The following is a 27,510-nucleotide window of genomic DNA, read 5'->3' as shown; positions in this document are numbered from 1 at the left end:
CAAGAGAAGCCACCGCAATGAGAAGCCCACGCACTGCAATGAAGGGTAGCCCCCTGCTCACCGCAACGAGAGAAAAGCCCGCATGCAGCAATGAAGAGCCAATGCAGCCAAAAACAACTAAACAAATTTATTTTAAAAATTAAAAAAATTTTTAAAAGAAACAAGAAAAATCTCAAATAAAAAACCTAACCTACCACCTAGCAGAATTAGAAAAAGAAAAGACAAAACCTAAAGTCAGCAGAAGGAAGGAAACAATAGAGATCAGAGAGGAAGTAGAGATTAAAAAGCAATAGAAAAAAAATCAATAAAACCAAGAGCTGGTTCTTTGAAAGGGTAAACAAAATTGACAAACCTCTGGCCAGGCTCACCAAGAAAAGAGAGAGGACCCAAATACAATAAATAAAAGAGGAGAAATTACAACTGATACCACAGAAAACCATACGAAACCATGAGAAAATACTATGAACAATTATATACCAACAAACTAGACAACTTAGAAAAAATGGACAAGTTTCTAGAAACACACAGCCCACCAAAACTGAATCAAGAATTTAATTTGAACAGATAAGAAGATAATCTGAACAGACCTATCACTGGAAGTGAAATAGAATCTGTAATAATAATAATAATAACAACTCTCTACAAAAGTCCAAGACCAGATGGCTTCACAGGCAAATTCTACCCAGCACACAAAGAAAAACTTAAACCAATCATTCTCAAACTCTTCCAAAAGACTGAAGAGGAGGGAACACTCCCAAAGACATTCTATGAAGCCACCATCACCCCAATACCAAAACCAGACAAGAACACTACCAAAAAAGAAAATTACAGGCCAATATGTTTGCATATAGATGCAAAAATTCTCAACAAAACATTAGCAAACTGAATCCAACAACATATAAAAGAAGATCATACCCATGACCAAGCTGGATCCATCCCAGGGTCACAAGGATGGTTCAACATATGCAAAAATCAATGTAATACACCACATCACCAAAGCACAAAAACCACATGATCATCTCAATAGATGCAGAAAAAGCATTTGATAAAATTCAACATCCATTCATGATAAAAAAATGCTTACAAAAGTGGGTATAGAGGGAACATTTCAACATAACAAAAGCTATTTATGACAAACCAACAGCCAACATAATACTCAATGGTGAAAACCTAAAAGCATTCTTGCTAAGATCTGGAACAAGACAAGGATGGCCGCTCTCACCACTGCTATTCAAAAGAGTATTGGAAGTCCTAACCACAGCAATCAGACAACAAATAAAAAGGTATCCAATTGGTAGGTAAGAGGTAAAACTGTCATTATATTCATATAACATGATACATATAGAAAACCCTAAAGACTCCATGCAGAAACTACTGGAACTGATAAATGAGTTCAGCAAGGTAGCAGGATACAAGATTAACATACAGAAGTGGGCTGCATTTTTTTTACATTAACAGTGAAATATCAGAAAGGGAATGTAAAAAACGAGCCTGTTTAAAATCACATCAAAAAATACTTAGGAATAAATTTGACCAATGAGGTGAAAGACTTATGGGCTGAGAACTATAAAACATTAATGAAGGAAACTGAAGAGGATTCAAAGAAATGGAAGGATATTCCATGTCTTGCACTGGAAGAATTAACATTGTCAAAATGGCTGCACTACCCAATCTATAGATTCCATGCAATCCCTATCAAATTACCCATGACATTTTTCACAGAACTAGAATAATCCTAAAATTTACATGGAACCATAAAAGACCCAAAATATTACCAAAGCAATCCTGAGGAAAAAGAACAAAGCAGGAGATGTAACCCTCCCAGACTTCAGACAACACTACAAAGCTACAGTAATCAAAACAGCACATGGTACGTGGCACAAAAACAGATATATGGACCAATGGAACACAACAGAGATCCCAGAAATAAACCCACACACCTAGTCAATTAATCTTCGACAAGGAGGCAAGAATTTACAATGAGAAAGAGAGAGTTGGGAACGTTGGACAGCCGCATGTAAATCAATGAAGTTAGAACACACCCTCACACCATACACAAAAATAAACTCAAAATGGCTTAAAGACTTAAACGTAAGACATGACACCATAAAACTCCTAGAAGAGAACACAGGGAAAACATTCTCTGACATAAAAGGTACCAATGTTTTCTTAGGTCAGCCTCCCAAGGCAGCAGAAATAAAAGCAAAAACAAACAAATGGGACCTAATCAAACATAAGCTTTTGCACAGCAAAGGAAACTGTAAACAAAAAGACAACCTACTGACTGGGAGAAAATATTTGCAAACGATACAACTGACAAGGGATTAATGTCCAAAACAGAAACAGCTCATACAACTCGATATCAAAAAAAAAAAAAATGGGGGAAGATGGCGGAAGAGTAAGACGCGGAGATCACTTTCCTCCCCACAGATACACCAGAAATACACCTACACGTGGAACAACTCCTACAGAACACCTACTGAACGCTGGCAGAAGACATCAGACCTCCCAAAAGGCAAGAAACTCCCCACGTACCGGGTAGGGCAAAAGAAAAAAAAAAAAAAAACAGAGACAAAAGAATAGGGACGGCACCTGCACCAGTGGGAGGGAGCTGTGAAGGAGGAAAAGTTTCCACACACTAGGAAGCCCCTTCGCGGGCGGAGACTGCGGGAGGCGGAGGGGGGAGCTTCGAAGCCGCGGAGGAGTGCACAGCAACGGGTGCGGAGGGCAAAGCGGGGAGATTCCCGCACAGAGGATCGGTGCCGACCGGCACTCACCAGCCCGAGAGGCTTGTCTGCTCCCCCGCCGGGGCGGGCGGGGCTGCGAGCTGAGGCTCAGAGACTCGGGTTTCGTTTTCGGACGGAGCGCAGGGAGAGGACTGGGGTTGGCGGCGTGAACACAGCCTGCAGGGGGTTAGTGCGCCACGGCTGGCCGGGAGGGAGTCCGGAGAAAAGTCTGCACCTGCCGAAGAGGCAGGAGACTTTTTCTTCCCTCTTTGTTTCCTGGTGCGTGAGGAGAGGGGATTCAGAGCGCTGCTTAAAGGAGCTCCAGAGACGGGCGCGAACCGCGGCTAAAAGCGCGGACCCCAGAGACGGGTGGGAGACGCTAAGGCTGCTGCTGCCGCCACCAAGAGGCCTGTGTGCGAGCACAGGTCACTCTCCACACCCCCCTCCCGGGAGCCTGTGCAGCCCGCCACTGCCAGGGTCCCGGGATCCAGGGACAACTTCCCCGGGAGAACGCACGGCGCGCCACAGGCTGCTGCAACGTCACGCTGGCCTCTGCCGCCGCAGGCCCGCCCCGCACGCCGTGCCCCTCCCCCCCCCGCCCCGCCTGAGTGCGCCAGAGCCCCCGAATCAGCGGCTCCCTTAACCCCATCCTGTCTGAGCGAAGAACAGACGCCCTCAGGCGACCTACACGCATAGGCGGGGCCACATCCAAAGCTGAGCCCCCGGGAGCTGTGCGAACAAAGAAGAGAAAGGGATTCTCTCCCAGCAGCCTCAGGGGCAGCGGATTAAAGCTCCACAATCAACTTGATGTGCCTGCATCTGTGGGATACCTGAATAGACAATGAATCATCCCAAATCGAGGAGGTGGACTTTAGGAGCAAGATCTATGATTTTTTTCCCTATTCCTCTTTTTGTGAATGTGTATGTGTATGCTTCTGTGTGAGATCTTGTCTGTATAGTCTTGCTTCCACCATTTGTCCTAGGGTTCTATCCGTCCATGGTTTTTTTTAAAATTTTTTTCTTAATAATCAATTTTAATTTTAATAACGTTATTATACTTTACCTTCGTTCTTTCTTTCTTTCCTTCCTTCCTTCCCTCCTTTAGACAACGAATCATCCGAAATTGAGGAGGTGGTCTCCGACAGCAAGATTTATGATTTTTCCCCCTTTACCTCTTTTAGTGAGGGTGTATGTGTATGCTTCTGTGTAAGATTTTGTCTGTATAGCTTTGCTTCCAACATTTGTCCTAAGGTTCTATCCGTCCCTTTTTTTTTCCTAAATAAGAATTTTTTAATTCAGTAACTTTATTATACTTTATTTTATTTTTACTGTATCTACTTTCTTTCTGTCTTTTTTCCTTCTTTCCCTCCTTCCTTCCTCCCTCCCTCCTTTCTTTCCTTCTTGCCTTCTTTCCTTCTTTGCTTCTTTCTTTCTTTCTTTCTTCCTTCCTTCCTTCCTTCCTTCCCTCCTTTCCTTCTTTCTTTCCTCATACTTCTACTAATTCCCTCTACTTTTTCTCCCTTTTATTCTGAGCCATGTGGATGAAAGGCTCTTGGTGCTCCAGCCAGGAGTCAGGGCTCTGCCTCTGAGGTAGGAGAGCCAACTTCAGGACACTGGTCAACAAGAGACCTTCCAGCTCCACATAATATCAAACGGCGAAAATCTCCCAGAGACCTCCATCTTAACACCAGCACCCAGCTTCACTCAACGACCAGCAAGCCACAGTGCTGGACAACCTATGCCAAACAACTAGCAAAACAGGAACACAAGCCCACCCATTAGCAGACAGGCTGCCTAAAATCATAAGGCCACAGACACCCCAAAACACAACACCAGACGTGAACCTGCCCACTAGAGAGACAAGATCCAGTCTCATCCACCAGAACACAGGCACTAGTCCCCTCCACCAGGAAGCCTACAAAACCCACTGAACCAACCTTAGCCACTGGGGACAGATGCCAAAACAAACGGGAACTATGAACCTGCAGCCTGCAAAAAGGAGACCCCAAACACAGTAAGATAAGCAAAATGAGAAGACAGAAAAACACACAGCAGATGAAGGAGCAAGATAAAAATGCACCAGACCTAACAAATGAAGAGGAAATAGCCAGTCTACCTGAAAAAGAATTCAGAATAATGATAGTAAAGATGATCCGAAATCTTGGAAATAGAATGGACAAAATGCAAGAAACAGTTAACAAGGACCTAGAAGAAATAAAGATGAAACAAGCAACGATGAACAACAAAATAAATAAAATTAAACGTACTCTAGATGGGATCAATAGCAGAATAACTGAGGCAGAAGAACAGATAAGTGACCTGGAAGATAAAAGAGTGGAAATAACTACTGCAGAGCAGAATAAAGAAAAAAGAATGAAAAGAACTGAGGACAGTCTCAGAGACCTCTGGGACAACATTAAACGCAACAACATTCGAATTATAGGGGTTCCAGAAGAAGAAGAGAAAAAGAAAGGGACTGAGAAAATATTTGAAGACATTATAGCTGAAAACTTCCCTAATATGGGAAAGGAAATACAGGAAGCACAGAGAGTCCCATACAGGATAAATCCAAGAAGAAATACGCCAAGACACATTTTAATCAAACTGTCAAAAATTAAATACAAAGAAAGCATATTAAAAGCAGCAAGGGAAAAACAACAAATAACACACAAGGGAATCCCCATAAGGTTAACAGCTGATCTCTCAGCAGAAACCCTGCAAGCCAGAAGGGAGTGGCAGGACATACTGAAAGTGATGAAGGAGAAAAACCTGCAGCCAAGACTACTCTACCCAGCAAGGATCTCATTCAGATTTGATGGAGAAATTAAAACCTTTACAGACAAGCAAAAGCTGAGAGAGTTCAGCACCACCAAACCAGCTTTACAACAAATGCTAAAGGATTTTCTCTAGGCAAGAAACACAAGAGAAGGAAAAGACCTACAAGAACAAACCCAAAACAATTTAGAAAATGGGAATAGGAACATACATATCGATAATTACCTTAAATGTAAATGGACTAAATGCTCCCACGAAAAGACACAGATTAGCTGAATGGATACAAAAACAAGACCCTTATATTTGCTGTCTACAAGAGACCCACTTCAGACCTAGAGACACGTACAGACTGAAAGTAAGGGGATGGAAAAAGATATTCCATGCAAATGGAAGCCAAAAGAAAGCTGCAGTAGCAATTCTCATATCAGACAAAATAGACTTTAAAATAAGGACTATTAAAAGAGAAAAAGAAGGACACTACATAATGATCAAAGGATCGATCCAAGAAGAAGATATAACAATTGTAAATATTTATGCACCCAACATAGGAGCACCTCAATACATAAGGCAAATACTAACAGCCATAAAAGGGGAAATCGACAGTAACACATTCATAGTAGGGGACTTAAACACCCCACTTTCACCTATGGACAGATCATCCAAAATGAAAATCAATAAGGAAACACAAGCTTTAAATGATACATTAAACAAGATGGACTTAATTGATATTTATAGGACACCCCATCCAAAAACAACAGAATACACATTTTTCTCAAGTGCTCATGGAACATTCTCCAGGATAGATCATATCTTGGGTCACAAATCAAGCCTTGGTAAATTTAACAAAATTGAAATTGTATCAAGTATCTTTTCTGACCACAAAGCCATGAGACTAGATATCAATTACAGGAAAAGATCTGTAAAAAATACAAACACATGGAGGCTAAACAATACACTACTTAATAATGAAGTGATCACTGAAGAAATCAAAGAGGAAATTAAAAAATACCTAGAAACAAATGACAATGGAGACACGACGACCCAAAACCTATGGGATGCAGCAAAAGCAGTTCTAAGGGGGAAGTTTATAGCAATACAAGCCCATCTTAAGAAACAGGAAACATCTCGAATAAACAACCTAACCTTGCACCTAAAGCAATTAGAGAAAGAAGAACAAAAAAACCCCAAAGCTAGCAGAAGGAAAGAAATCATAAAAATCAGATCAGAAATAAATGAAAAAGAAATGAAGAAAACAATAGCAAAGATCAATAAAACTAAAAGCTGGTTCTTTGAGAAGATAAACAAAATAGATAAACCACTAGCCAGACTCATCAAGAAAAAAAGGGAGGAGACTCAAATCAATAGAATTAGAAATGAAAAAGGAAAGGTAACAACTGACACTGCAGAAATACAAAAGATCATGAGAGATTACTACAAGCAACTCTATGCCAATAAAATGGACAACGTGGAAGAAATGGACAAATTCTTAGAAATGCACAACCTGCCAAGACTGAATCAGGAAGAAATAGAAACTATGAACAGACCAATCACAAGCACTGAAATTGAAACTGTGATTAAAAATCTTCCAACAAACAAAAGCCCAGGACCAGATGGCTTCACAGGCGAATTCTATCAAACATTTAGAGAAGAGCTAACACCTATCCTTCTCAAACTCTTCCAAAATATAGCAGAGGGAGGAACACTCCCAAACTCCTTCTACGAGGCCACCATCAACTTGATACCAAAACCAGACAAGGATGTCACAAAGAAGGAAAACTACAGGCCAATATCACTGAGGAACATAGATGCAAATATCCTCAACAAAATACTAGCAAACAGAATCCAACAGCACATTAAAAGGATCATACACCACGATCAAGTGGGGTTTATTCCAGGAATGCAAGGATTCTTCAATATATGCAAATCTATCAATGTGATAAACCATATTAACATTGAAAGAGAAAAACCATATGATCTTCTCAATAGATGCAGAGAAAGCTTTTGACAAAATTCAACACCCATTTATGATTAAAACCCTGAAGAAAGTAGGCATAGAGGGAACTTTCCTCAACAGAATAAAGGCCATATATGACAAGCCCACAGCAAACATCATCCTCAATGGTGAAAAACTGAAAGCATTTCCACTAAGATCAGGAACAAGACAAGGTTGCCCACTCTCACCACTCTTATTCAACATAGTTTTGGAAGTTTTAGCCACAGCAATCAGAGAAGAAAAAGAAATAAAAGGAATCCAAATCGGAAAAGAAGAAGTAAAGCTGTCACTGTTTGCACATGACATGATCCTATACATAGAGAATCCTAAAGATGCTACCAGAAAACTACTAGAGCTAATCAATGAATTTGGTAAAGTGGCAGGATACAAAATTAATGCACAGAAATCTCTGGCATTCCTATACACTAATGATGAAAAATCTGAAAGTGAAATCAAGAAAACACTCCCATTTACCATTGCAACAAAAAGAATAAAATATTTAGGAATAAACCTACCTAAGGAGACAAAAGACCTGTATGCAGAAAATTATAAGACACTGATGAAAGAAATTAAAGATGATACAAATAGATAGAGAGATATACCATTGATTGGAAGAATCAACATTGTGAAAATGACTCTACTACCCAAAGCAATCTATAGATTCAATGCAATCCCTATCAAACTACCACTGGCATTTTTCACAGAACTAGAACAAAAAATTTCACAATTTGTATGGAAACACAAAAGACCCCGAATAGCCAAAGCAATCTTGAGAACGAAAAAAGGAACTGGAGGAATCAGGCTCCCTGACTTCAGACTATACTACAAAGCTACAGTTATCAAGACAGTCTGGTACTGGCACAAAAACAGAAAGATAGATCAATGGAACAGGATAGAAAGCCCAGAGATAAAGCCACGCACATATGGATACCTTATCTTTGATAAAGGTGGCAGGAATGTACAGTGGAGAAAGGACAGCCTCTTCAATAAGTGGTGCTGGGAAAACTGGACAGGTACTTTTAAAAGTATGAGATTAGATCACTCCCTAACACCATACACAAAAATAAACTCAAAATGGATTAAAGACCTAAATGTAAGGGCAGACACTATCAAACTCTTAGAGGAAAACATAGGCAGAACACTCTATGACATAAATCACAGCAAGATCCTTTTTGACCCACCTCCTAGAGAAATGGAAATAAACACAAAAATAAACAAATGGGACCTAATGAAACTTAAAAGCATTTGCACAGCAAAGGAAACCATAAACAAGACCAAAAGACAACCCTCAAAATGGGAGAAGGTATTTGCAAATGAAGCAACTGTCATAGGATTAATTTCCAAAATTTACAAGCAGCTCATGCAGCTCGGTAACAAAAAAACAAACAACCCAATCCAAAAATGGGCAGAAGACCTAAATAGACATTTCTCCAAAGAAGATATACAGACTGCCAACAAACACATGAAAGAATGCTCAACATCATTAATCATTAGAGAAATGCAAATCAAAACTACAATGAGATATCATCTCACACCAGTCAGAATGGCCATCATCAAAAAATCTAGAAACAATAAATGCTGGAGAGGGTGTGGAGAAAAGGGAACACTCTTGCACTGCTGGTGGGAATGTGAATTGGTTCAGCCACTATGGAGAACAGTATGGAGGTTCCTTAAAAAACTACAAATAGAACTACCATATGACCCAGCAACCCCACTACTGGGCATATACCCTGAGAAAACCAAAATTCAAAAAGAGTCATGTACCATAATGTTCACTGCAGCTCTATTTACAATAGCCAGGACATGGAAACAACCTAAGTGCCCATCGTCGGATGAATGGATAAAGAAGATGTGGCACATATATACAATGGAATATTACTCAGCCATAAAAAGAAACGAAATTGAGCTATTTGTAATGAGGTGGATGGACCTAGAGTCTGTCATACAGAGTGAAGTAAGTCAGAAAGAAAAAGACAAATACCATATGCTAACACATATATATGGAATTTAAGAAAAAAAAAATGTCATGAAGAACCTAGGGGTAAGGCAGGAATAAAGATGCAGACCTACTAGAGAATGGACTTGAGGTTATGGGGAGGGGGAAGGGTGAGCTGTGACAGGACGAGAGAGAGTCATGGACATATACACACTAACAAACGTAGTAAGGTAGATAGCTAGTGGGAAGCAGCCGCATGGCACAGGGATATTGGCTCGGTGCTTTGTGACAGCCTGGAGGGGTGGGATAGGGAGGGTGGGAGGGAGGGAGACGCAAGAGGGAAGACATATGGGAACATATGTTTATGTATGACTGATTCACTTTGTTATAAAGCAGAAACTAACACACCATTGTAAAGCAATTTTACCCCAATAAAGATGTTAAAAAAAGAAAAGGGAAGATCTAAATAGACATTTCTCTAAAGTAGACACACAAACGGCCAACAGGCACATGAAAAGATGCTCAGCATCGCTAGTTATCAGAAAAATGCAAATCAAAACTACGAGGTACCACCTCACACAGATCAGAATGGCCATCATGAAAAAGTGTATAAATAACAAATGCTGCAGAGGGTGTGGAGTAACGGGAGCCCTCCTACACTGTCGGTGGGAATGTAAATTGGTGCAGCCACTATGGAGAACAGTATGGAGGTGCCTCAAAAAACTGAAAATAGAGCCACCATAGGATGCAGCAATCCCATTCCTGGGCATATATACAGAGACAACTCTAATTCGAGAAGATACATGCTCCCCAGTGTTCATAGCAGCACTATTTGCAATAGCCAGGGCATGGAAGGAACCTAAATGTCCATCGACAGATGAACGGATAGAGAAGATGTGCCATATATACACAGTGGAGTACTACGCAGCCATAAAAACGAAGGAAATAATGCCATTTGCAGCAACACAGATGGACCTTGAGATTATCATACTAAGTGAAGTCAGTCAGGCAGAGGAAGTACAAATACCATATGATATCCCTTATACGTGGAATCTAAAATACAGCACAAATGAGCTTATCTGTGAAACAGAAACAGACTCACAGACATAGGGAACAGACTCGTGGTTGCCAAGGGTCAGGGAGGTGGGGAGGGATGCACTGGGAGGTGGGATTAGCAGATATAAGCTATTATATATAGAATGGATAAACAAGGTCCTACTGTACAGCACAGGGAACTGTATTCCATATCCTGTGATAAACCATGATGGAAAAGAATGTGAAAAAGAATGTATTTATGTGTATAACTGAATCACTCTGCTGTACAGCAAAAATTAACACATCGTAAATCAACTATTTTCCATAAAATAATTTTTTTTTTTTAAAGTACGTTTCCCCTCGTACGTGACAGATCATCTGTGGCGGGACTAGGCACTGAGAAGAAACATGTAAGAAATAACGAGTATCCTCGCCCTCCAGGGGTGTTACAGCCTCATCAGGAAAAGTTAACATGTCTTAATCCTGAAAATATTTAGTAATTAAGAAAAATACTTGGATTCATAGGAAGATGGCGGAAGAGTAAGAGAAGATCACCTTCCTCCCCACAGATACACCAGAAATACATCTACACGTGGAACAACTCCTACAGAACACCTACAGAACACCTACTGAACGCTGGCAGAAGACCTCAGACCTCCCAAAAGGCAAGAAACTCCCCATGTACCTGGGTAGGGCAAAAGAAAAAAGAATAAACAGAGATAAAAGGATAGGGACGGGACCTGCCCCTCGGGGAGGGAGCCGTGAAGGAGGAAAGGTGTCCGCACACTAGGAGCCCCTTCGCGGATGGAGACTACGGGTGGCGGAGGGGGGAAGCTTCGGGGCCGCAGAAGAGAGCGCAGCAACAGGGGTGCGGAGGGCAAAGCAGGGAGATTCCCGCACAGACGATCGGTGCCGCTCACCAGCCCGAGAGGCTCGTCTGCTCACCCGCCGGGGCGGGCGGGGCTGGGAGCTGAGGCTGGGGCTTCGGTCGGAGTTCAGGGAGAGGACTGGGGTTGGCGGCGTGAACACAGCCTGCAAGGGGTTGGTGCACCACGGCTAGCCGGGAGGGAGTCCGGGAAAACGTCTGGAGCTGCCGACAAGGCAAGAGACTTTTTCTTCCCTCTTTGTTTCCTGGTGCGTGAGGAGAGGGGATTAAGAGCGCTGCTTAAAGGAGCTCCAGAGACGGGCGCGAGCCGCGGCTAACAGCGCGGACCCCAGAGACGAGCATGAGACGCTAAGGCTGCTGCTGCCGCCACCAAGAAGCCTGTGTGCGAGCACAGGTCACTCTCCACACCCCCCTTCCGGAGCCTGTGCAGCCCGCCACCGCCAGGGCCCCGGGATCCAGGGACAACTCACCCGGGAGAACGCACGGCGCGTCTCAGGCTGGTGCAACGTCACGACGGCCTGTGCCGCCGAAGGCCCGCCCCGCATCCGCGCCCCTCCCTCCCCCCGGCCTGAGTGAGCCAGAGCCCCCTAATCAGCGGCTCCTTTAACCCCGTCCTGTCTGAGCGAAGAACAGACGCCCTCCGGTGACCTACACGCAGAGGCGGGGCCACATCCAAAGCTGAGCCCCGGGAGCTGTGAGAACAAAGAAGAGAAAGGGATTCTCTCCCAGCAGCCTCAGGGGCAGCGGATTAAAGCTCCACAATCAACTTGATGTACCTGCATCTGTGGGATACCTGAATAGACAACGAGTCATCCCAAATCGAGGAGGTGGACTTTGAGAGCAAGATTTATGATTTTTCCACTTTTCCTCTTTTTGTGAGTGTGTATGTGTATGCTTCTGTGTGAGATTTTGTCTGTATACCTTTGCTTCCACCATTTGTCCTAAGGTTCTATCCGTCCGTTTTTTTAAAAAAAACTTTTTTCTTAATAATTATTTTTTAATTTAATAGCTTTATTATATTTTACTTTATTTTCCTTTATCTTCTTTCTGTTTTTCTTCCTTCCCTCCTTCCTTCCTTCCTCCCACCGTCCATCCCTCCCTCCCTCCCTCCTTTCTTTCTTTCCTTTTCTTCTTTCTTTCTTCCTTCCTTCCCTCCTTTCTTTCTTTCTTTCTTCTTCCTATTTCTACTAATTCTTTCTCTCTACGTTTTCTCCCTTTTATTCTGAGCCGTGTAGATGAAAGGCTCTTGGTGCTGCAGACAGGAGTCAGTCCTGTGCCTCTAAGGTGGGAGAGCCAACTTCAGGACACTGGTCCACAAGAGACCTCCCAGCTCCACATAATATCAAATAGCAAAAATCTCCCAGAGATCTCCATCTCAACACCAGCACCCAGCTTCACTCAACGACCAGCAAGCTACAGTGCTGGACACCCTATGCCAAACAACTAGCAAGACAGGAACACAACCCCACCCATTAGCAGAGAGGCTGCCTAAAATCATAAGGCCACAGACACCCCAAAACACACCACCAGACATGGACCTGCCCACCAGAAAGACAAGATCCAGCCTCATCCACCAGAACACAGCCACTAGTCCCCTCCACCAGGAAGCCTACACAACCCACTGAGCCAACCTTAGCCACTGGGGACAGACACCAAAACAAACGGGAACTACGAACCTGCAGCCTGTGAAAAGGAGACCGCAAACACAGTAAGATAAGCAAAATGGGAAGACAGAAAAACACACAGCAGATGAAGGAGCAAGATAAAAACCCACCAGACCTAACAAATGAAGAGGAAATAGGCAGTTTACCTGAAAAAGAATTCAGAATAATGATAATAAGATGATCCAAAATCTTGGAAATAGACTAGACAAAATGCAAGAATCAGTTAACAAGGACCTAGAAGAACTAAAGAGCAAACAAACAATGATGAACACCACAATAAATGAAATTAAAAATACTCTAGGTGGGATCAATAGCAGAATAACTGAGGCAGAAGAACGGATAAGTGACCTGAAGGTAAAAGAGTGGAAATAACTACTGCAGAGCAGAATAAAGAAAAAAGAAGGAAAAGAATTGAGGACAGTCTCAGAGACCTCTGGGACAACATTAAACGCACCAACATTCGAATTATAGGGGTTCCAGAAGAAGAAGAGAAAAAGAAAGGGACTGAGAAAATATTTGAAGACATTATAGTTGAAAACTTTCCTAATATGGGAAAGGAAATAGTTAATCAAGTCCAGGAAGCACAGAGAGTCCCATACAGGACAAATCCAAGGAGAAACACGCCAAGACACATATTAATCAAACTGTCAAAAATTAAATACAAAGAAAGCATATTAAAAGCAGCAAGGGAAAAACAACAAATAACACACAAGGGAATCCCCATAAGGTTAACAGCTGATCTCTCAGCAGAAACCCTGCAAGCCAGAAGGGAGTGGCAGGACATACTGAAAGTGATGAAGGAGAAAAACCTGCAGCCAAGATTACTCTACCCAGCAAGGATCTCATTCAGATTTGATGGAGAAATTAAAACCTTTACAGACAAGCAAAGTTGAGAGAGTTCAGCACCACCAAACCAACTTTACAACAAATGCTAAAGGAACTTATCTAGGCAAGAAACACAAGAGAAGGAAAAGACCTACAAGAACAAACCCAAAGCAATTTAGAAAATGGGAATAGGAACATTCATATCGATAATTACCTTAAATGTAAATGGATTAAATGCTCCCACCAAAAGACACAGATTGGCTGAATGGATACAAAAACAAGACCCATATATATGCTGTCTACAAGAGACCCACTTCAGACCTAGAGACACATAGAGACTGAAACTAAGGGGATGGAAAAAGATATTCCATGCTAATGGAAACCAAAAGAAAGCTGGAGTAGCAATTCTCATATCAGACAAAATAGACTTTAAAATAAAGACTATTAGAAGAGATAAAGAAGGACACTACATAATGATCAAGGGATTGATCCAAGAAGAAGATATAACAATTGTAAATATTTATGCACCCAACATAGGAGCACCTCAATACATAAGGCAAATACTAACAGCTATAAAAGGGGAAATCGACAGTAACACATTCATAGTAGGGTACTTTAACACCCAACTTTCACCAATGGACAGATCATCCAAAATGAAAATAAATAAAGAAACACAAGCTCTAAATGAGACATTAAACAAGATGGACTTAATTGATATTTATAGGACACTCCATCCAAAAACAACAGAATACACATTTTTCTCAAGTGCTCATGGAACATTCTCCAGGATAGATCATATCTTGGGTCACAAATCAAGCCTTGGTAAATTTAACAGAATTGAAATTGTATCAAGTATCTTTTCTGACCACAACACTATGAGACTAGATATCAATTATACAAAAAGATCTGTAAAAAATACAAACACATGGAAGCTAAACAATACACTACTTAATAACGAAGTGATCACTGAAGAAATCAAAGAGGAAAATTTAAAATACCTAGAAACAAATGACAATGGAGACATGATGACCCAAAACCTATGGGATGCAGCAAAAGCACTTCTAAGAGGGAAGTTTATAGCAATACAATCCTACCTTAAGAAACAGGAAACATCTCGAATAAACAACGTAACCTTGCACCTAAAGCAATTAGAGAAAGAAGAACAAAAAAACCCCAAAGTTAGCAGAAGGAAAGAAATCATAAAGATCAGATCAGAAATAAATGAAAAAGAAATGAAGGAAACAATAGCAAAGATCAATAAAACTAAAAGCTGGTTCTTTGAGAAGATAAACAAAATAGATAAACCATTAGCCAGACTCATCAAGAAAAAAAAGGGAGAAGACTCAAATCAATAGAATTAGAAATGAAAAAGGAAAGGTAACAACTGACACTGCAGAAATACAAAAGATCATGAGAGATTACTACAAGCAACTCTATGCCAATAAAATGGACAACGTGGAAGAAATGGACAAATTCTTAGAAATGCATAACCTGCCAAGACTGAATAAGGAAGAAATAGAGAATATGAACAGACCAATCACAAGCACTGAAATTGAAACTGTGATTAAAAATCTTCCAACAAACAAAAGCCCAGGACCAGATGGCTTCACAGGCGAATTCTATCAAACATTTAGAGAAGAGCTAACACCTATCCTTCTCAAACTCTTCCAAAATATAGCAGTGAGAGGAACACTCCCAAATTCATTCTACAAGGCCACCATCACCTTGATACCAAAACCAGACAAGGATTTCACAAAGAAAGAAAACTACAGGCCAAAATCACTGATGAACATAGATGCAAAAATCCTCAACAAAATACTAGAAACAGAATCCAACAGCACATTAAAAGGATCATACACCATGGTCAAGTGGGGTTTATTCCAGGAATGCAAGGATTCTTCAATATATGCAACTCAATCAAGGTGATAAACCTTATTAACAAATTGAAGGAGAAAAACCATATGATCATCTCAATAGATGCAGAGAAAGCTTTTGACAAAATGCAACACCCATTTATGATTAAAACCCTGCAGAAAGTAGGCATAGAGGGAACTTTCCTCAACATAATAAAGGCCATATATGACAAACCCACAGCCAACATCATCCTCAACGGTGAAAAACTGAAAGCATTTCCACTAAGATCAGGAACAAGACAAGGTTGCCCACTCTCACCACTCTTATTCAATATAGTTTTGGAAGTTTTAGCTACAGCAATAAAAGGAATCCAAAGCGGAAAAGAAGAAGTAAAGCTGTCACTGTTTGCAGATGACATGATACTACACATAGAGAATCCTAAAGATGCTACCAGAAAACTACTAGAGCTAATCAATGAATTTGGTAAAGTAGCAGGAAACAATGCACAGAAATGTCTGGCATTCCTATACACTAATGATGAAAAATCTGAAAGTGAAATCAAGAAAACACTCTCATTTGCCATTGCAACAAAAAGAATAAAATATCTAAGAATAAACCTACCTAAGGAGACAAAAGACCTGTATGCAGAAAATTATAAGACACTGATGAAAGAAATTAAAGATGATACAAATAGATGGAGAGATATACCACGTTCTTGGATTGGAAGAATCAACATTGTGAAAATGACTCTACTACCCAAAGCAATCTACAGATTCAATGCAATCCGTATCAAACTACCACTGGCATTTTTCACAGAACTAGAACAAAAAATTTCACAATTTGTATGGAAACACAAAAGACCCCGAATAGCCAAAGCAATCTTGAGAACGAAAAAAGGAACTGGAGGAATCAGGCTCCCTGACTTCAGACTATACCACAAAGCTACAGTAATCAAGACAGTATGGTACTGGCACAAAAACAGAAAGATAGATCAATGGAACAGGATAGAAAGCCCAGAGATAAAGCCACGCACATATGGTCACCTTATCTTTGATAAAGGAGGCAGGAATGTACAGTGGAGAAAGGACAGCCTCTTCAATAAGTGGTGCTGGGAAAACTGGACAGGTACATGTAAAAGTATGAGATTAGATCACTCCCTAACACCATACACAAAAATAAACTCAAAATGGATTAAAGACCTAAATGTAAGGGCAGACACTATCAAACTCTTAGAGGAAAACATAGGCAGAACACTCTATGACATAAATCACAGCAAGATCCTTTTTGACCCACCTCCTAGAGAAATGGAAATAAACACAAAAATAAACAAATGGGACCTAATGAAACTTAAAAGCATTTGCACAGCAAAGGAAACCATAAACAAGACCAAAAGACAACCCTCAAAATGGGAGAAGGTATTTGCAAATGAAGCAACTGTCATAGGATTAATTTCCAAAATTTACAAGCAGCTCATGCAGCTCGGTAACAAAAAAACAAACAACCCAATCCAAAAATGGGCAGAAGACCTAAATAGACATTTCTCCAAAGAAGATATACAGACTGCCAACAAACACATGAAAGAATGCTCAACATCATTAATCATTAGAGAAATGCAAATCAAAACTACAATGAGATATCATCTCACACCAGTCAGAATGGCCATCATCAAAAAATCTAGAAACAATAAATGCTGGAGAGGGTGTGGAGAAAAGGGAACACTCTTGCACTGCTGGTGGGAATGTGAATTGGTTCAGCCACTATGGAGAACAGTATGGAGGTTCCTTAAAAAACTACAAATAGAACTACCATATGACCCAGCAACCCCACTACTGGGCATATACCCTGAGAAAACCAAAATTCAAAAAGAGTCATGTACCATAATGTTCATTGCAGCTCTATTCACAATAGCCCGGAGATGGAAACAACCTAAGTGTCCATCATCGCATGAATGGATAAAGAAGATGTGGCACATATATACAATGGAATATTACTCAGCCATAAAAAGAAACGAAATTGAGCTATTTGTAATGAGGTGGACAGATCTAGAGTCTGTCATACAGAGTGAAGTAAGTCAGAAAGAAAAAGACAAATACCGTATGCTAACACATATATATGGAATTTAAGAAAAAAATGTCACGAAAAACCTAGGGGTAAGGCAGGAATAAAGATGCAGACCTCGTAGAGAACGGACTTGAGGTTATGGGGAGGGGGAAGGGTGAGCTGTGACAGGACGAGAGAGAGTCATGGACATATACACACTAACAAACGTAGTAAGGTAGATAGCTAGTGGGAAGCAGCCGCATGGCACAGGGATATTGGCTCGGTGCTTTGTGACAGCCTGGAGGGGTGGGAGGGAGGGAGACGCAAGAGGGAAGACATATGGGAACATGTTTATGTATGACTGATTCACTTTGTTATAAAGCAGAAACTAACACACCATTGTAAAGCAATTATACCCCAATAAAGATGTTAAAAAAAAAAAAACAAACAAACCGAAAAAAAAAAGAAAAAAGAGTTCTTGGAATTTAGAAGTAATAATTGAGTTTCATCTTAACGAAAATATCCCCCACAGTGAATAATATATATCTAAATTTTTGTTCATTGACAATTACTCTATAATTTCTGAAATATATCCTTTGTATGAAAGTATGAGAAACAGATTTTATGTTGTAGAATTTTTCTCTTTTCCAGACATGAAACATAATGATAGAAATTACTATTCTATAAATAAATGTTTTCCATTAAAAAAAAAAGGATTAAAGACCTAAATGTAAGGCCAGACACTATCAAACTCTTAGAGGAAAACATAGGCAGAACACTCTATGACATAAATCACAACAAGATCCTTTTTGACCCACCTCCTAGAGAAATGGAAATAAAAAAAATAATAAACAAATGGGACCTAATGAAACTTAAAAGCTTTTGCACAGCAAAGGAAACCATAAACAAGATGAAAAGACAACCCTCAGAATGGGAGAAGATATTTGCAAATGAAGCAACTGTCACAGGATTAATTTCCAAAATTTACAAGCAGCTCATGCAGCTCAAGAACAAAAAAGCAAACAACCCAATCCAAAAATGGAGAAATAGACATTTCTCCAAAGAAGATATACAGACTGCCAACAAACACATGAAAGAATGCTCAACATCATTAATCATTAGAGAAATGCAAATCAAAACTACAATGAGATATCATCTCACACCAGTCAGAATGGCCATCATCAAAAAATCTAGAAACAATAAATGCTGGAGAGGGTGTGGAGAAAAGGGAACACTCTTGCACTGCTGGTGGGAATGTGAATTGGTTCAGCCACTACGGAGAACAGTATGGAGGTTCCTAAAACTACAAATAGAACTACCATATGACCCAGCAATCCCACTACTGGGCATATACCCTGAGAAAACCGTAATTCAAAAAGAGTCATGTACCATAATGTTCATTGCAGCTCTATTCACAATAGCCCGGAGATGGAGACAACCTAAGTGCCCATCATCGGATGAATGGATAAAGAAGATGTCGCACATATATACGATGGAATATTACTCAGCCATAAAAAGAAACGAAATTGAGCTATTTGTAATGAGGTGGACAGACCTAGAGTCTGTCATACAGAGTGAAGTAAGTCAGAAAGAGAAAGACAAATACCGTATGCTAACACATATATATGGAATTTAAGGGAAAAAAATGTCATGAAGAACCTAGGGGTGAGACAGGAATAAAGACACAGACCTACTTGAGAACAGACTTGAGGATATGGGGGGGGAAGGTGAGCTGTGACAAAGCGAGAGAGAGGCATGGACATATATACACTACCAAACGTAAGGTAGATAGCTAGTGGGAAGCAGCCGCATAGCACAGGGAGATCAGCTGGGTGCTTTGTGACCACCTGGAGGGGTGGGATCGGGAGGGTGGGAGGGAGGGAGACGCAAGAGGGAAGAGATATGGGAACATATGTATAACTGATTCACTTTGTTATAAAGCAGAAACTAACACACCATTGTAAAGCAATTATACCCCAATAAAGATGTTAGAAAAAAAAAAGCGCTCAAGCAAAGGTCTACGTCTGTGGGGAGTCTCGCTGTCTTCTGCACACCTCGCACGGATCTCAGCCTGTCCCCGGCGACCTGCTCTCTCCTGCCACTCCTCACTCATCTGCCGTGTTCCAGTCACACTCAGCCACAAGCATGTCACCTTCAACTGTCCCCTCCCCACACCTCCTGTCTGTGCCTCACCTGCTTCGTTCACTTGGCTGCACGGACGTTCACGCTGCTCCATCCCCGTCACCGTCGGCGGATTCCTGTCCCTCCCGGAAATCTGAACAGGCTTCTAGTTGCCTCTGGGCCTCCGGTCTCTTCCATTTCCCAGTGTCCTCCAGACTTTTGAAGGAGCAATTTATCTGAAATAGAATTCTGGTCGTCACATGCCTGCTAGAAAGAGGGAAGGACCCAGGTTGTGATGTTTCGTATCTTTCTTAATCTCCTGTGGCATCTTTACCGCACCCCCTCATTCCCAGCGGTCACACGGGTTTCCTTGCTGCTGCTTGTACGAGGGAACTCCCATTCCCACCTGGCAAGCTTCCCTGTTCACTAAGGCCTGTAAAGCTTTTCCTCATGCTCCCAGCCTGTCTCTGTAGCTTCTTCCTCTTATAGCTTTAGTGCTGTGACTCAGTATAACAAATGCCTCGGAGACGGCACTTGGTTACTCTTCAATCTATTTCTCCACTGCTGTGACAAAGCACAAGCAACAACAACAACAAAAACGGACCAGTTGGACCACGTCAAAACTTAAAACCTTAGTGTTTCAAAAGGCACAAGAGAGTAAAAGGGCAACCCATAGGATGGAGGAAATACTGCAAGCCTGTACCTGATAAGGGCTGATATCCAGGATATAAAAGGAACTACTACAACTCAACAAAAAGACAACCTGATTTTAAAACGAGCAAAGGACCTAAGTGTCCACTGACAGAGGAATGGATAAAGAAGATGTGGCACATATATACAATGGAATATTACTCAGCCATGAAAAGAAATGAAACTGAGTTATTTGTAGTGAGATAGATGGATGGACCCAGAGTCTGTCATACAGAGTGAAGTAAGTCAGAAAGAGAAAAATACCGTATGCTAACACATATATATGGAATCTAAAAAAAACAAAACGGATCTGAAGAACCTAGGGGCGGGACAGGAATAAAGATGCAGAGGTAGGGAATGGACTTGAGGACATGGGGAGAGGGAAGGGTAAGCTGGGACGAACTGAGAGAGTGGCATGGACATATATACACTACCAAATGTAAGGTAGATAGCTAGTGGGAATCAGCCTCATAGCACAGGAGATCAGCTCGGTGCTTTGTGACCACCTAGAGGGGTGGGATAGGGAGGGTGGGAGGGAGGGAGATGCAAGAGGGAGGAGATATGGGGATATATGTATATATATAGCTGATTCACTTTGTTACAAAGCAGAAACTAACACAACAATGTAAAACAATCATACTCCAATAAAGATGTTAAAAAATAAGTAAATAAAATAAGCAAAGGACTTGAATAGACATGTCTCCAAAGAAGACGTATGAATGGCCACTAAGCACAAGAAAAGATGCTCAGCATCACCGACCACCAGGGCGAAGCACAGCTACGAGATGCCCCCTCACACCCACCAGGATGGCCGCCAACCAAAAACAAACCAACAAAAATCGCCGTAAGTGCTGGTGAGGGGGTGGAGAAATTGGCACCCTTACGTGCCGTCGGCAGAAACATAAAGCGGTACAGCCATGGTGGAAACATTCTGGTAGCTCCTCAAATTTTTAAAAAAGCAATTCTACTGGGTGTGTACCCCGAAGAACTGAAAGCAAGGTCTCCACGAGACACGTATACATGTTCACAGCAGCATTATTCACAATAACCAAAAACTGGAAGCAAACCAAGTGCACACCCACTGCTGTATGAACAGAAGGCGGTCCATACATACACCAGAATATGATTCAGCCTTAAAAAGGAAGGCAACTCTGCAAGGAAGGAAAAAATTCAGGAAATTCAATGTGGCCGAACCTTGAGGATGTAATACTCAGTGAAATAAGCCCGTCCCAAAAGGGCAAATGCTGTACGATCTCTACTCACATGAGGTGCCTGGAGAGGTCAGATGCACAGAGGCAGGAAGTAGATGGTGGGGGCCAGGGGCTCCGGGATCGGGGAGGGGAAGGAAGGGGAAGCTAGTGTTTAATGGGGACAGAGTTTCAGTTTGGGACGATGGAAAGTTCCGGAGATGGGCGGTGACGATGGCCACACAACACTGTGAATATACCTGATGCCGCTGAATTGTACACTTAGAAGTAGCTAAAATGGGAAGTTATAATGTGTATTTCACAATTTTTAAAAAAGAGAAAAAGGAGACAACGCTAGTTAAGCCAGCGAGCGGTGAACAGGAGATCGGAAAGAGTCTCTCGTGGGCACCTTCTGCTGTCCTCGAGACCATCACTGAACGCTCTTAAACCAAGTTTTCAAAACCGCAAATCCACACAAAGAATTAAATTATAACCAAATGTATCAGACAGTGCGCGCGCGTGCAGTGCACGTCCACATTCTCCTGTAGCTTCCATCACATCTGAAAAGGGTTTTGACCCAGAAAAGAGCCAGCATTTACTGTGCTAAAGCAAAGAACAATGGCTGGAGAAGCAGTTCTGGGGAGACAGAAGGAGGCCCTCTGAATAGCTGCTGGCCCACAAAGCAACGAGAACCCAGACATCAGGGGCCAAAACCAACTTTCAGACTTTGGAGGCTGGGCTGTCTGCCCACTGAGCTGCGTAGGGCTTTGGTTTTAGGTTGCAAAGCTCTAGGGCTTCTGAGGTTATGCATCTAGATCTTAGAGGCCAAGGTGACACACTGAGACCGTCACTGCTGGAAAGGGGCGCTGCGGGGGGAGGAGAGGAGGCCCTGTGGAGAGGGGCAGTTCTCCTCTGTGACTCAGCCCAAGTCACCCGGTTAGGGACGGCAGCCCCGCCTGAAACAGCGCTGCAGGCGCCCAGCACCGGGAGGGCCCGGCTGCCCAGGGTGCAGGCGTGAGAATCCGTCCCATAGACACACACGTCGGGACGGAGGCACGTGGGTTACAAACCTCCGTCGTGTAACTGTTGGCTGTCAAACGGTGACGTTTGGAGTGAGTGGCACGGGCTCCAAAGCTGGTCCCTGGGCCCTGGAAGGAAGGGGAGGAGGGGCTGGTGCCCTGGGGGGTGGTCCTGACGCGCAGGAAGGAGGGTGGGGATGCTTTCTCCACGCAGTGAGATGCTCTGTGAGAATTCTGTTACACAGCTGCCCGACGAGGCCGCGAGTTGGGAGGTGAGCACAGGATAACGCACGCTCCGTGGGCAACGTGTGATGACCTGGTGGTCCCGAGAGGCCACGGCAGCCAAAGCACCCGGCCCCTCCCGAGGGCAGCGCGGGCAGCCCTGCTTGGGTCCCCACGTGCCCACAACTTCCCACTGGGACCTTCCGCGGGGCCGGCGCCCACCCGAAAGCAGCCTGCGCGGCTCCTAGACTCCTTTCCATCACTGGGCAGGGGAAACGTGCCTCCATTCGCGTCCTGGGGATGTGCAGAGGCTTCAGGGAAGCAGGTGGGTCTCTGCAGACGGGCTGCGCCGCCCTGGCTGTCGGGGGCCTCACGGCTCCGTTCCCGGTGTCGCGTCCCATCGGCGTGACAGGAGCATCACCCCGGACGTACTGCACATCTCCCGGGTCCTCGTCCCTCTGACACCGAGCAGAGGACTGTCCCCGCCAGCGTACAGCGGCCTCCTGCTTCCCTCTGGGCCTCGGGCCGTGAGCGGAACAGAGGAGGAGACGCATCTGACCTCTGCTGCCTCCCTGACCCCAGGCGGTCAGGCTCAAGGGCACCGCAGGCCCGACCCAGAGCCCAGAGCCCGTGTGGAGAAGCCCTGAGAGTTCTGAGAACGAGGCAGCTGCCTTGCTGTGCACAATCTGGGGAAATGACGGGAGCTTCTAAGGTCGTTACTGAGACCCACAGATCCATCTTAACAAGAACAACAAAACAGGCCCTCCTCGCACTCACGTCTTGAGTGCGACCTTCCAGAATTCGAGACCTGAATTCCAGCATCACCTGCACCTTACGCTAACTCGCCAACAGCATGACACGCCGGACAGGTGTGTCAGAGACGGGCGTGGCTTGCATTGACACGGATTGGCGACTGCTAGCGTGTTATTTGAGCGCCATCGGCACTTCCCGAGCGGCGTCTCTTCTCTTTCTGATGATTCTATTGCAGCACCTGCCCTGGAGAGGTAATGGTGGACAGAGCACGGGGCACTTGCCCCGAAATTGCTAGAAAGAAAAGAAAAAAAAAACCCCAATAAACGGCCCCAGCTGTCCTGAACGCCCCCAGCTGTCCTGATTATTTTTAGTCGGGATTTATCATTGGTAAACTTTGTTTTGCATATGCATGTAAGATATTTGGGTTTTATTTCAATTTACCATTTCCGGATTTTTTCCGAATACAGAAATTAGGTATGGCTGTCGTCATCACCATCACCTGGTATCATATGACAACAGAATGAAGATGATGCCAGTCTTGGACTGCGGACAGTGACACTTCTCTTCCTTAGAATAATGTCCTTTTCTATGGAAAGTTATCTAGAGAAGGAATGATAGCGTGCTAATCATGTTGGCACCTAGACACACAGGCACACACACACAATCTATTTTCCCCAGAAAAACGCTTGAAACGTTTGAAAGCCGCTGCCTGTATATAATACGAAACAAAGTTATTCTCTGAGTGTGGATACAATAGTATCAGAGTTTAAGAACTGGTGACAAGATAGCACAATTCACAGCTCTTTTTCACAGCTGGTAAAGCTCATTTCAACAGCCCAGGAAAACTAGCAACAGTTGCTCTGGGATCAGTGAAGCGCAGGAAACAAAAGCAGCCTCTCTGGAATAATACCTTAACGTGAAGCACGGAAGAGGGGGCATACCCGCTAATCCTGAACAGTTATATCACCAGCTTTCAGCACACACTGACGAACTTACAGATGCTATAGTCAACTGCTCAGTTAACAGCCCCGGTTAGACTCCCCGAGAAGCGCCCGCAAGAACAGTGCTATGTCCCGAAAGAAGAGCCACAGAAACCGCAGGGACCGTGCACTTCAAGGGTCGGTGGACAGCTCGGAGCAGGGAGCCCTGGCGGAGGGCACAGCCCCTGTGAGGGGAGGGCTGCAGGGCGCCCCCCGCCCCCGCAACGCCCGGGCAAGGCGTGTCATTCACGGAGAAGCCCCAAATGAGAAAATTCTGCCTGAAGCCAACGTTACCTGATGCTTCCAAAACCGCAAACTGGTAGAGGTGGCGCAGAGTCAGCGGTCCCGAGCTGCAGTGTCCCTGTGCAGTTGGTACCCAACCAGGCTCCTCTGGGCTGCTGCACAGCAAGCCAAACGCCGAGACGCCCGGGTCTGTCGGCGAGGCGGCCAAGCCAGGAGAGAGGAGGGCAAACCTCAGCTCTGGCGTCCCGGAAGGGAAGAGGCTCGGGGTATTTACGCGATAACGAATAAAGAAGCAGGGCCACCTGAGGCGTGGGGAGCGCGGGGAAAGGTGATGATTGGAGAAAGCTGCGGGACTCCTTCTGCGCAGGCGCAGGTGTAGCTGGGCTACAGGCCGCTGCACGGTCTAAAGGGCGCTGGGCGGGCCCTCGCGCAGGCCCGGCTCGGGAATCGGTGGTCCCATCCGGCCCCAACCAGTTCAGCTCCAACTGGACGCAGCTGATTCCAAGTTGCTGAGCAACAACCCGGGCAAACAGCTTATTGCTTAGGCTCCGTGCTGCCTGGTGGACACGCAAGTCTTAACTGACCTTGATTAGGGCAGGTGAAAAGGATTTGACTCGTGACCCACGGACTCGCAGTCAGATGTCTGAGCTGCAGGTGGCCTGTGGCGGCTGTACGGTCATGGGGGGCTGGGCATCCCCCTCCACCCGAGTCCACGACCTGCCGCTGGTACCCCAGGCGTTCTCCGGGACCCTGGGCGCTCACCAGTCGGCCTGGAAGTGGAGTCCAGGCACAGGCTGCAAGCAGGGACGCAGCCCTGGGGTGGAGGGCGAATCTGCCGGTTGGGATCTCGAGTTTTCCTTGGTCCCCAGCTGTTTCCTCACCCCAAGGAGGCCTGTGATAGGGACTCGACGATCGATCACCAACGCGGGCAGGGTCCCCGAGCAGGTCCTGGGTGAGCGAGGCCTCTCCTGCCCGCCCCCGGGTCCCCAGCTCCGGAGCACGAGGCGGCGGCCGGGAGGAATGAGCCAGACTGAGCCGAGAACCGGCGGGCGCTGCCCGGGGCGGGGTGGCCCCCAAGTGCCCGCCGCTGCCCTCAGGCCGGGCTCCCTTCGCGGGCCGCAGCGCTGACCCAGGCCTGCGTCCTCACCCAGCCACCGCCCCCGCGCCCGCCCCTGCAGCTCCCGGCGCGCGACCCCCGCGGGCGGCCGTCCCCCAGAACGCAGGCTCCGCGCGCCCCCTGCCGGCCGGCCAAGCGCGCAGCCCCGCAGGCGCCGAGCCCGCCCGCGCGCCGCTCGCCCCCGGCCTCTGGACGGGCCCCGGCGCAGCCTCGCTGTGACCCCGGCCCTCGGCTCCCGGGGTCTCGGACGGGGCCAGGCGGAGGCCCGCCCGCCCGCTTGCCCCGGGCTCCGCGCCTCACGGCCGCCGGGGCCCACCTACCCCTCCAGGTGCGGGGTCTGCGTCGACCCCGGCGCGGTGGGAGCGGACGGCGCAGGCGCAGACGGGGATCATCCCGGCCCCCGCCCCCCGCGGCCACCCGGTGACCCAGCGTCCGGCTCACGCGGCCCGCGCTCCCGGGGAGCCTCGGCCCACCCATCACTTTACCACGGACTAGAGCCCGCCCACCTCCAGCGCCTGGAAACCTGTTTCGCAGAGATTTTTCAGGTGGTAGTTTGGGAAACTTGAAATGCAAATGGCCAGGCATCCTTCCAGCTCTTTGGTTAAAAAAAAAAGAATTCTAGTCGTTCTGAATAACACCAGCTTCAGTTTACTGACTACCGCAGGCCAGGAGATTCCACCAACGTTCACATCACCGTTCCCTGAGTTAGTCTCTGCCTCACGAAGGAGGAACTTGGGCCCTGAGAGGTTACTTAGGACACTTGCCCCAGGACACACAGCAGGCCCATCCGACTCTGAAGCCTGTGGCCTGCACGCGGTGCCTGGCCTCTCTGTCCTCACGGCCTCTCCTTGTCGGAATCTTTCTCTCCGGGAGGCCAGGGGACGGGATGGCTTGTCCCGGGCCAGCCCAGCTCCTCTGAGAAGCTCCCGGCCCACCAGCCACAGCAGGTGTCAAACCATTCTTGCTGGTTGGGTTTGTACCTCACTTGCTGACCATCGGACCTGCATCTGGCCAGTCGGTCCTGGGAGGTGGGGAAGCGTGTGCCAGTGAGCGACGGACCCCCGCCGGCAGAAAGCCCGCCACTCTCCCAAGGGTGTTCTTAGGAAATTTACCCTCCGTGACCGGCAGGATATTTTGGTAAAACCAAGCTGTCTGTAGTAAAGATGGCTTCGTCAGGACAAACTGTGGTCAAACCCAAGTCCGTGTGCCTGACGCACAGTGAGGCTGAGCGAAGTTTGGAGCAGAGAAAGGTTTATTGCAGGGGCCGAAGAAGGAGAACGGGCAGCTCACACTCAAAAAGCCAGAAGTCCCCAATGGTTTTCAGGGAAGGGTTTTTCTAGGCCAAACTGGGGAGAGGGCTGCACCTCCCCCTTGCCATTAAGCTGCATTTTGCGATTTTCTAAAATTAAAGGCCTTCAGTGGCATGGGTGAACCCCTGAGAGAC

The 27,510-nt window shown here is 45.0% G+C and overlaps 1 long non-coding RNA gene across 2 annotated transcripts in view; it reads right to left on the bottom strand.

The window, feature by feature from the left end:
- The window catches only part of LOC307192057, a 42,852-nt gene extending 16,504 nt beyond the window's left edge, over positions 1–26,348 (bottom strand). For both annotated transcript variants that reach the window (XR_013829946.1, XR_013829947.1), the window contains exons 1-2: positions 25,001–26,348; positions 19,928–20,091 (exon numbers count right to left, since the gene is read on the bottom strand). This is a non-coding gene — a long non-coding RNA (uncharacterized lncRNA). The remainder of the gene's footprint in view (positions 1–19,927; positions 20,092–25,000) is intronic.
- Positions 26,349–27,510: the final 1,162 nt, after the last annotated feature.

Source organism: Stenella coeruleoalba, assembly GCF_951394435.1.
Source record: "Stenella coeruleoalba genome assembly, chromosome: 9".
Taxonomy (NCBI): Eukaryota; Metazoa; Chordata; class Mammalia; order Artiodactyla; family Delphinidae; genus Stenella; species Stenella coeruleoalba.
Note: the sequence above shows the minus strand (reverse complement) of the source record. Positions and strands in the feature narration are given on the sequence as shown.